This window comes from Tamandua tetradactyla, chromosome X, assembly GCF_023851605.1.
Source record: "Tamandua tetradactyla isolate mTamTet1 chromosome X, mTamTet1.pri, whole genome shotgun sequence".
Lineage (NCBI taxonomy): Eukaryota > Metazoa > Chordata > Mammalia > Pilosa > Myrmecophagidae > Tamandua > Tamandua tetradactyla.
In genome coordinates, this window is record NC_135353.1 from 117,584,600 (window position 1) to 117,596,785 (window position 12,186).

The 12,186-nt window shown below is 39.3% G+C and overlaps 1 non-coding gene across 1 annotated transcript; it reads left to right on the forward strand.

Moving 5' to 3' along the window:
- The first annotated feature begins 8,412 nt into the window (after positions 1–8,412).
- LOC143672251 (U6 spliceosomal RNA) lies at positions 8,413–8,519 on the forward strand. Its single transcript, XR_013169721.1, has one exon. It is a non-coding gene; the product is annotated as a U6 spliceosomal RNA (small nuclear RNA).
- The last annotated feature ends 3,667 nt before the right edge of the window (positions 8,520–12,186 follow it).

Genomic DNA, 12,186 nt, shown 5'->3' on the forward strand with positions numbered 1-12,186 from the left:
TCATAGTCGTTTGTTACCTCCTCTGTATAACTCCATCAGTTTTGATCTTTCTCTCACTCTTCAGGAGTATTTGGGCTATGGCCATTCTAACTTTTTCATGTTAGAAGGGGTTGTCAATAATATGGGGAATGGAGATGGAATTAGCTGATGTTCTGCTGAGGGTGGCCCCTCTAGGTTTCAGGACTTATCTGGTCCAGGGACCCTTCTGGAGGTAGTAGGTTTCTGGAAAGTTATCCTAGTGCCTGGAACCTTTGATGGGTAGTAATGTCTAACTGAAACTTGCATAAGAATGACCTCCAGGGTAGCCTCTCAATTCTATGTGAACTCTGAACCACTGATACTATTAGTTATACTTCTTTTCCCCCTTTTGGTCAGGATGGAATTGTTGATCCCATGGTGCCAGGTCTGGATTCATCCCTGGGAGTCATCTCCCACATTGCCAGGGACACTTTCACCCTTGAATGTCATGCCCCACGTAGGGAGGAGGGCAATGATTTCACTTGCAGAGTTGGGCTTAGGGAGAGTGAGGCCACATCTGAGCAGCAAAAGCGGTCCTCCCAAGCTTCCATGGTTCTCACTCTGCAAACTCCAATTTGTCCCTTTTGTGTCCCTCTTTGTCCAGATTGGCAGTGGTTCCATTTACACCAACAGTCTCTTCCAGCACTCCAGGACTTCTCCATCATTCTCTTCACAGTTCCTCTAAAATCTTCGCTTAGCCATCCAAAAAACCGTGTCAACATATCTGGTATTTGCAAACTGCAGCAGCGCCCCCCTCTCTGGTACAAAATCTGTTCTGGTTTGCTAGTTGTTTAGAGGAAAGACAGCTAACTTTCAGCTGAGGTTCTTTCTTGCGCGGAAAGGCACAGGATGCTCTCCGCTGGCCTTCTCTCCAGGCCTCTGGGTTCCAAGAACTTTCCCGGAGGTGATTTCTTTCTGCATCTCCAAAGGCCTGGGCTGAGCTGCAAGTGCTGAGATAAGGTATGCTGAATCTAACTACCACAGCATGTTTCTTTGAACATCTTTAATTTGTTGTTCAACTCCTGTGTCTTGTTTGAAATGTTAGTTTGTTCCTTTGACCGGGTCATGTCTTCATTTTTAGTATGCCTTGCAATTATTTGCTGGTGTCTAAGTATCTTATTTCCCTGATTAGTTTATTTTTGAGAGAGTTTTCCCTCTTTTAGCTAAGGTTTTCTTGTTAGTTGGCTTTTTTTGGCTATCTGTTCTTTGGCACTTATTTCCACTTATTCTAAACTTTCTAGCATAGTTTCTGTTGAACTGATCAGGATTTTTCAGCTCTTGTTTTCCTGGTTCTTGTCCTGCCTTTTGGAACCTTTTTTTCTCTTTGGAGGAGGGTCTCCCTAGATATGATTGGCTCCAATCAGATTTTCCCCGAACAGACAGGCCCAGGTTCTCAGGAGGAGGGTGTGATGAGTATCAAGTTACCCTTAGGATGAAATCCAGCATATTGTCATTCTTTCCTGTAAAGCCTCTGAACTCTGTGCTTTTCTTATCCTGCCCAGCAGGTGGCGCTTGTCAGCCTGCAGCTCCCCACTGGTGTAAAGTGATGCAGTGACTTTAATTCTCAGCGGACCCTCCCTGCCAGGGGCATGGTTGAAATAGTGACTGAGATGGAAAACAGGCTTTACCTGTTTCTGTTTTCCAGGCCTTGGGTCTGAATTCTCTGCAGGAAAGCCATCACTTGATCTGGGTCCTGCCTTCCCTCTTTGGTCATGGTGGTGGTGGTGGGAAAGATATGCCCTTTAGGGAATTATCTACCCCACCTGACTGGTTACTTTGTTTCTCAGACCTGTCTTAACTACCCTTGTCTGGGTCCAGCTGATATTTCAAAATGCCTGAGGCTTTCTCTACTAAGGTACTAAATAATTTTCTTAAAAAAATTGAGATCCCATTTTAGAGCCAGTCCCCAGTCCCCCAAGTTTTGCCAGCCAAGAGCCAGAGTTGGTATCTGGCTGTATGTGGCTCCCTTCTTGGGGCACAGCCCCTTCCCTGAACCCTGAGCTCAGCCAGCCCCAAAACCCTCACCTTTATTTTTTTTTAATTTTATTTTGTTTTATTTTTTTCCATCGGTTCTACCTCTTCTCTGTTAGGAGAGACCTCAGAATTCTTTCCTGCTTGCCCTGGGTTTATCTGTGCCAGGATCTTTTTTTTTTTTGCAGCCCAAAATTGTTCATTAAAACTACAATTGGTCAAGATGTAATGGAGAGGCTGGAGGGAACTGCCTGAAAATGTAGAGCTGTGTTCCAGTAGCCATGTTTCTTGAAGATGATTGTATAATGACATAGCACTCACAGTGTGACTGTGTGACTATGAAAACCTTGTGTCTGATGTTCCTTTTATCTACCTTGTCAACAGATAAGTAGAACATATGGAATAAAAATAAATAATAGGGGGAAGAAATGTTAAAATAACTTTAGTTTGAAATGCTAGTAATCAATGAAAGGGAGGGGTAAGGGGTATGGTATGTATAAATTTTTTTCTGTTTTCTTTTATTTCTTTTTCTAAATAGATGCAAATATTCCAAGAAATGATCATGATGATGATGAATGTGCAACTATGTGATGATATTGTGAATTACTGATTATATATGTAGAACGGGATGATCAAAATAGGAATGTTTGCATTTGCTTTGTGTTTTTTGGTATTTTAAAAAATAGAATAAAAAGATTAAAAAAAAAAAAACCACAGTTGGAGCTTGGCGGAACTACCTTACCTTGTTCCCTGTAGAGACTGCTTAATGATCTGCCTTTAGGTAATTATTTCCTTCGTCTGACTAGTTATTTGTCCCAAGAAATACCTTAATTCTTACCTGGGGCAATGCTTCAGCCTGAAAATGCTTGCAGGTCTATCCAACGGGCTGTTAAAGTGGAAAAAAGTGGAGAGAAAAAAGTCCTTTTCAGAGCCATTCTCCAGCCCTCTGGGCTTCCCAATCAAGGGTCAGAGCTGGTACCCAGCTCTGTGTGCTCCTTTTCTTGAGGCCCAGCCGTTTTCCAGTATTCAGCCCCCATACGATTCCAAAAACCTGTTGTTGTTTTCAATTCACCCTGCCAGCTCTCTGGTGGAGAAACACATCCCAGTTTCTTTTGTGCTTGCCCCAGGTTTATCTGTGCTTGGAGCCTGTAATCAGCAGTCCAAATTTGTGAATTAATTCCACAATTGAGCTTTTCTGAGCTACCATCCTTGGTCCTAGTAGCTTATGTTTCCTACAAGGGAGAGAGCCAAGTCAGCCTGCTATGCCAATGGGGGAAGGGTGACAGCCTCTGTGGCTTGGGATACTTACAGTTCTGCTCTGTGATCTTGGCTCTTCCACCCATCCCACACTGGTGTACAATGTGTGCCCAGTCACAGAAGCCCCCAAACAGTTGTTTCAGACGGTTCCTAGCTAGTTCCTAGCTGCTGTAGAATTACAAGTAAATTCCACGCCTCGCCACATTGCCATCTTGCCCCTCTACTGTCCTTTTTTTTTGGTTCTGTACTTCATTTATTTCTGCTCTAATCTTTGTTATTGCTTTCCTCCTGCTTGCATTAGGATTAGTGTGCTGTTCTTTCTCTAGTTTCTTCAGGTGTTCGGTTAGGTCTTTGATTTTATCTCTTTATTCCATTTTAATGTGGGAATTTAGGGCTATAAAGTTCCCTTTCAGCACTGCTTTCACGGCATTCCATAAGTTTTAATACGGTGTGTACTTAATTTCTTTCTTCTCAAGATATTTACTGATTCCTATTTCAATGTCTTCTTTGACCCACTGATTGTTTAGCAGCATGCTCTTTAACCTACATATATTTGTGAATTTTCTAGTTATCCAGCTGTTATTGGCTTCCAGGCTTCCAGCTTCATTCCAGTATGATCAGAGTAAGTGCTTTGTATAATTTCAACCTCTTAAAATTCATTAATACTTGTTTTGTACCTCAGCATGTCATCTAGGCTGGAGAATGTTCCATGAGTATTTGAAATGTATGTATATCCTACTGTTTTGGTATAGGTCTGTTAGTACAATATACTTATCATATTATTTACGTTCTCCCTTTCCTTATTGAGTCTCAGTCTAGATGTTCTATCTATTGATGGGTCTGGTGTGTTGAAATCTTCCACTTTTATTGTAAACACAGCTATTACTCCCTTCACTTTTGCCAATATTTGCACCATGAACTTTGGGAAACCTCGATTAGGTGTATAGATATTTATTATTTTTTCTTGATCACTTGCCCCTTTAATTACTATACAGTGTCCACCTTTTTCTCAACATTTTTGCATTTAAAGTCTATTTTGTCTGATATTAGCTTTTTTGTTATTTTTATTTTTTCTACTGTGGGTATGGAGTAACTTCTTCCATTCTTTACCTTTCAACCTATTTGTATTTTGGGGTCTAACCTGAGTCTCTTGTAAACAGCATATACATGGATCATATTTTTTTAGAAACATTTTGCCAAGCTGTGTCTTTTGTTTGGGAATGTTAACCCATTAACCTTCAATGTCATCACTGAAAAAGCAGTGCTTCCTTCAATCATTTTATCCTTTGGTTTTTATTTGTGAAATCTAAGTTTTCTCTCTTTTTATCCTTTTACTTACCCTTACAATAATCTGCATTTCTATACTCTCCTGCAAGCCTCTCTATCCGTCTTGTTTTTTTTCAGCCAGCAGAACTCCCATTAGTATTTCTTGTAGAGCAGGTCTTCTCTTAATGAACTCTCTCAGCTTCTGTTTATCTGTGAATATTTTAAAGTTTCCCTCGTTTTTGAAGATCAGCTTTGCTGGATAAAAATTCTTTGCTGGAAAATTTTCTCTTTCAGTATCTTAAATATATCATACCACTGCCTTCTTGCACCCATGGTTTCTGATGAGAAATCAGCATATAGTCTTATTGTGATTCCCTTGTATGTGATGCATCATTTTTCTCTGATGTACTACTACAAATTCTCTCTTTCTCTTTGGCATTTGACAGTCTGATTAGTATGTGTCTTGGAACGGGCCTACTAGGATTTATTCTGTTTGGAGAATGTTGGGCTTTTTGGATTTGCCTATGTATGTCTTTTATAATGGTTGGGAAATTTTCTGCCATTATTTCCTCAAATATTCTTCTTTTTCCTTTTCCCTCTTATTCTTCTTCTGGGATATCCATGATGTGTATGTTTGTGTGCTTCATGTTGTCAGTCAATTCTCTGAGAATGGTTTCAAATTTTTCCATTTTTTCTCCATTTGCTATTGCGCCTCTTGAATTTGGTTGCTGTGTCATCTAGCTTGCTGATCCTTTTGTGTTTGCAAATCTGCTGTTATGTGTGTCTATTTTTAATTTCATCTTCAGTGTCTTTCATTTCCATATGCAGTGTTCTAGTTTGCTAGCTTCCAGAATGCAATATACCAGAAATGGAATGGCTTTTAGGAAGGGGAATTTAGTAAGTTGCTAGTTTACAATTCTAAGGCCAGGAAAATGTCCAATTAAAACAAGTCTATAGCAATGTCCAATCAAAAGCATCCATCCAGGGAAAGATACCTTGGTTCAAGAAGGCCAATGATGTTCAGGGTTTCTCTCTCATCTAGAAAGGCATATGGCGAGCACAGTCACAGTTTTTCTCTTGGCTGGAAGGGTACATGGTGAGCAAGACATCATCTGCTAGCTTTCTCTCCTGGCTTCCTGTTTCATGTAGCTCCCCAGGAGGTGTTTTCCTTCTTCATCTCCAAAGGTCCCTGGCTTGTGGACTCTCTGCTTCTCGTGGCTATGTCATTCTTCTGTGCTCTCTCTGAATCTCCTTCATTCTCCAAAATATTTCCTCTTTTATAGGACTCCAGAAACTTCTGAAGACCTACCCAAATGGGTGGAGACACATCTTCAGCTAATCCAGTTTAACAACCACTCTTAATTAAATCTCATCTCCAAGGAGACGATCTGATTACAGTTTCAAACATACAGTATTGAATAGGGATTATTCTGCCTTTATGAAATGGGGCTTAAATGAAAACATGGCTTTTCTAGGGGACATATATCCTTTCAAACCAGCACATGATGTGTTAATTTTTGTTTATTCTTTCAAATTCTTCTTTATGCTCACCAAGTGTCTTCTTCATATCCTTTATCGCTTCAGTCATCTCACTTAATTTATTTTGGATATATTTTTAAACGTTTTTGAGTAGTTGTTCTAAATTCTGTGTCTCCTCTGACTTTAATTTAATATGACTGGGTCATATCTTCCTCCATTTTAGTCTGCCTTGTGATTTTTTGCTGATATCTTGTCATCTGATTATCTTGGTGGGTTTATTTTGAAGGTCAGTTTCTCTCTTGCCTAGGAATTTGTTGTCATTTGGGTAAGGCTTTGTGTGACTGTTCCATCTTCAGTATTTCCTAGCAAAACAGGGTACACACACAGGGGCATAGACCAGATCCAATCGGCTCTGGGATAGTATCTGGATAGACTCCCCAAAGCCCTTCTTTCCTCAAACTCTACATCCTGTCCACCAGATGGTTCTTGTCAGCTACCTATTCCACACTTGAAGCAGTGGTGCCTGTTGGTGTCTGACCAGGAGTGGCTGAAACTGTGGGATCCAATTTTGTCACTTTGCTGGCTAATAACTGGCTCAATGTTGGGCTGTTGGCCCCTCTGTACTCGGGGTAAAGGACACCTATGGCCATCTCAGTTCACAGCTGTCTCCCAGGCGTGGATCAGGCCACAGACTGCTGCTTCCCTCAAGGGTAGGGGATGGGCAACAGGAGCCATGTAAAGAATTACAGTCTCTGATCACAGTGTCTCAGTCTCTTTGTCCTGTACTTCTCTGGGCATTGTACTCACCTCCTTGGTCCCCAGTTCATGAACAGTTGATTTGACATTTTCTGCCTGGCTACTTGCTGCTTTGGGAACATATGTAGGTTCTTCTCTTCCCCCTCTCCCAATTCCCCATTTTGAAGCTCCTTCTTGGGCTACTTTCTTATTCAGCACTCCTCAATGGCTGTTTTCTGCCCTAAGTCTATGTGGACTTGGGTCTCTGTGTCTGGATATGCATGGGGATCTAACTCACTTCTGCGAGTGTTTTGATAGTCTGTGTCCCTGGTAGAAGGCAGCAAGGATGCTTCCCACTGCCTCTGAGCATCTCCCACGCTGTCTGGGACCAAGCAAAGGGGAGAGAAGAGAACCAGCAGGTCTTGGATGGAAGTTCCTTATCTGTTATTTTTCTCTTTTCGTGATTCAGTGTTTGTGGAATTGTTCCGTAGTCTCTACCTTCCTCTAGAGATCTAAGCAAGTGAGTTTTTTCCTTTTATTTGATGAATTTCTGTAGAGGCTTTTTCAGGGGATGTCTTTTGTCACCCTATTGATAATGTCCAGGTAAGGGTTTTTTAGGCTTTCCATCCCAAGCATAAGCAACAACACCAAGCAAAAAGATAAATAGGAATTCATCATAATTAAAAACATTTGAGCCTCAAAGGACTTTATCCTGAAAGCGAAATGACAGCCTACTCAATGAGAGAAAATATTTGAAAATCACATATCCAATAAAGGTTTAATATTCAGAATATATAAAAAAAATCCTTCAACCTAACAGCAAAAAGACAACAACCTAATCAAAAAAATATGCAAAATCTTGACTTGATATTGTTCTAATTTGCTAGCTGCTGGAATGCAATGCACCAGAAACAGAATGACTTTTAAAGTGGGAAATTTAATAAGTTGCTAGTTTACAGTTCTAAGGCTGAGAAAATGTCCCAATTATAGCAAGTCTATAGAAGTGTCCAATCAAAGGCATCCATCCAGGGAAAGATACCTTGATTCAAGAAGGCTGATGAAGTTCAGGGTTTCTCTCCCAAGTGAGAAGGCACATGGTGAACACAGTCAGAGTTTCTCTCTCATCTGGAAAGGCACATGATGAACATGGTCAGGGTTCCTCTCTCATCTGGAAGTGCACATGGTGAACAAAGCGTCATCTGCTAGCTTCTTCTCCTGGCTTCCTGTTTCATGAAGCTCCTCAGGAGGCATTTTCCTTCTTCATCTCCAAAGGTCACTGGCTGGTGCACTCTGCTTCTCCTGGCTATGTCGTTCTCTCTGCTCTCTTTGAATCTCTTTCATTCTCCAAAATGTTTCCTCTTTTACAGGACTCTAGAAACTTATCAAGGCCCACCCACATGGGTGGAGACATGTTGTCACCCAATCCAACTTAACAACGACTCTTGATTAAATCACATCTCCAGGGAGATACTTTGATTACAGTTCCAAACATACAGTATTGAATAGGGATTATTCTGCCTTTATGAAATGGGATTTAGATGAAAACATGGCTTTTCTAGGGGCCATGCGTCCTTTCAAACCAACACAGACATCCTTCTGAGAAAGATATGCAAATATCCAGAAAGCACATGAAAAGATGCTCAACATCATTAGCCATCAGGGAAATGCACATCAAAACCACAATGAGTGTTCACTTCAGCAGCACACATACTAAAATTGGAATGATACAGAGAAGATTAACATGGCCCCCGCTCAAGGATGACACACAAATTCGGAAGGTGTTCCATATTTTTTAAAAAAGAGAGAAAATAAAGCCACAATGAGATACCATTTCACAATCATTAGTGTGTGCCACTAGAAAATGTAAAGTAACAAATGTTGAAAAGGATGTAGAAAAATAGAAACGCTCATTCATTGGTGCTGGCAATGTAAAATGCTGTAGTGGGTGTGACAGCCCAAGGCCTGGGTTTCCTTCTAAACATCACATAGCAGGCTTGCTTTATCCCAGGACAAAGGTCAAGAAAGTAAACAACTCCCCAGAGTGGGGAGAATGTAACTACAGTTGTAAAACAGTGCTGATTATACCTTAATCTTAAACACTAGTCTTAATAAAACATCAGATCTTTAGCCCCTTTAATGATTATACTAGAGACCTGATGTCCTGATACTATATAGACTGTCTTTCTCCTAAAATCATATACATATTACCTGCCTGCACTCCTATTCCTTGTGGAGCAGTATCCTTTGGGAAAGGCCACCCCTGGAGAATCTCTCCACTTTGTAAATTCCAATAAATCTATGTCCACTTCTGTGCCTGGAGTGTTTTTCCGTCTTGTGGCAGCACCAGCCCTCGCTGCTTGCCTGAAATTGGTCTGGGCCCAAACAGTGGGTGTGTAAGACAGTTTGGTGTTTCCTCAGAAAACTAAGTATAGAATTAACACATGATCCTGCAATACCCCTACTAGGTATATAGCCAAAATAATTGAAATTAGGGACTTAGAGAGATATTTGCACACTGATGTTCATAGTGGAATTATTAACCATTGTGTAAAGGTGGAAGGAACCCAAATGTCCATCAAGTGATGAGTGGATAAACACAATATGGTATATACATACAATGGATTCTTATTCAGCCATACAATGGAATGAAATCTGAAAAAACATGCATGAACCTTGAAGACATCTTGTGAAGTGAAATTAGCCAGGCACAAAAAATATTGGATGATCTCACTGATTTTAAATTATTAGATTAAGGAATCTCTTACAGTCAAACCTAGAATATAGATTAGCAGGGAATGGGGTGGTGATACGGAATAAGAAGTTAGCACTTAGTAAGTAGAGGGTTCCTACTAGGAAAGATGGAAATGTTTTGGCAATGGATGTTGGTGATGATAGCACAGTATCATTAATGTGATTAAAATCACTGAAATATGTATCTGAATAGTGGTTGAAATACAGAAATGTTAGGCTATATATATGGTAATAGAAAAAAGCTTTTAAAAATTCCATGAAATCACACCAACAGTAAACCCTGTTGACCTAACCATGGACTATAGCTAATAGTACAATTATAAAAATGTGCTTCCATCAATTGTAAAAAATGTTCCACACCAATGTAAGGTGTTATTAATAGCGTAGTACTTAGGAATCCTGTATTTTATCCATGACTTTTTCATAAACCCAAAACTTCCCCAATTAAAAAAGAAAAATTTAAGATATAATTCTCACACTATCTTTTAATTCTTTGAGCATGATTTCCTTTAGCTCATTGAACATATTTAGAACAGCTGATTTAATAACTTTGTCTCTTTCTTTTGCAGATTTTCTGTTGTAAAGTAGACTTTGTAAATAATAAAATGTGGACATTCTGGAATTTAGATCCCCCATTTGCTGTTTTATCTGTTGTTGATGTTGTTCTGAAGTTTTGCTGTTTTTTTAAAATTTTAATAGACTAATTCTATAAAATTTGAATTATTTGCCATGTATGGTCACTGATGTCTCTATTCAGTTAGCTTATTTTCAGCTAATGACTGGGCAGAGATTTTCCTAAATGCCTGGAACTAATAAGTGTTCCAGTCTTTGCTAAAGGGCTTGTGTGCATGTTTTGGTATGTCGTAACCATTCAGTCAGGCAGTCTACAACTCTGCCTTAGCCTCCATTCCTGATTGCTTAGAGCACCAAGGTAAGCACTCAGAGTCTTCTAGGGGCTTTACAGAGTATGCACTGAGCCACAGGTATGTACAGAGCTCTACAAATGCATACGGCCTTCTAGATTTCCATGATATTGTTTGAGCCCATCAGATTCTCTATGGCTATTTCACACTCCAACTTTTTCTTTTAAGGTTTTGGTTAGCTTATTATTGCCCCAACTGTTTTCCGCAGCCTCAAACATCCACGATCTTAAACAACTGCCTCTAATTCTTCCTACAAATGTCCTCAGGGAAAAGGATTTTCACATAATTCAGCTCAGAATTATGTCAAATAAAGAATGCCTTGTGATTGGAATCTTCCAGGGAACCACCATACTGGTTAATTCACAACAGTTCTTTACTAATGGGACTCCAACTTTGTTATGATATCTCTGGTAGGTGAAAAGCTGCAGGCTTTCATGATGATTGTGGGATGCTGGTTTTTAAGTCAAAAACAAAGCTGGGGAAGGGGGGATGGCATTGGGAGGTAAGATTAAGATGTCAGAAAGCTCATGGTATTTACAGAGATACAATTGTTTGTCTTGAACAAAGCCCTCCATCGCTGCATGACTTACGTTAATTTTCAGAATCCTGAAAAAGTTTATTGTGACAATTTTTCCATTTTTGTCATTGTTTTTATGGAGGAGAGAATTTTCGGAAGTCCTTACTCCACTGTTTTCACTGATGTCAAACCTCCGCTTAAGGTTGGAGAGTTCTCCATATATTCTAGATATGAGTCCCTTGTCCAATATGTGATTTGCAGATATTTCCTCCCAGACCTTAGCTTCTCTTTTCCTTCCCTTAGCAGTCTTTTGCACAGAACGTGTTCTTAATTTTGATTAAGTGCACTTTAAGAGTTATTTATTTTATGGATCATGCTTCTGGTATAATGTCTAGAAATCTTCACTTAGGTCTAGGGGTCAAAGATTTTCTTCTAAAAATGTATAGTGTTATATTTTATATTTAAAGATATTATACGTTAATTTTTATAGAAGCTCTTACATTTAGATCAAGGTTCATCGCTTTGTCTAAGGATGTCCAATTGCTCTGGGGCCGTTTGTTGAAAAGTTTCACTTTTCTTCCAATAATTTGTTTTGTGCTTCTGTCAAAATTAGTTGGTTGTACTTCTATGGGACCTTTCTCAGTTCTCTATTCTAGTCCATTGATCTATGTATTTACCAAGAAATCAGATAGAGTGTTTCTTTTTACTTCACTTTTCTTTTTCAAAATTATTTTTGCTACTATAGTGTCCATAAACAAATGAGTGAATAAACAAAATGTGGTATCTAATACAATGTAATACTATTTAGCCATAAAGTGACACTCTGATGCCTGCTAAAACATGGATGAAACCCGAAGACATCATGTTGAGTGAAATAAGCCAGACACAAAATGACAAATGCTGTAATAACTCACTGATTGGAGAGAATTAGAATAAGCAAATGCACGAAGTCAGAGATTAGAACCCAGTTTACCAGGGGCGGGAGTGGGGTTAGAGAATGAAGAGTTAATGCTAAATTGATACAGAACTTCTGTTTGGTTGATGGATAAATTTTAGTAATGGGTGGTGGTGATGGTAACATAATATTGTGAATACAATTAACACCATTGAATTATATATTTTAGTATGGTTAAAAGGGGAAATTTAGGTTCTCTCTCTCTCCCTCTCTCTCTCTCTCTCTATATATATATATATATATCTAGAATAAAAATTAATAAATAAAACCCTAAAACTGTACAACACAAAGAGTGAACCCTAATATTAACTATG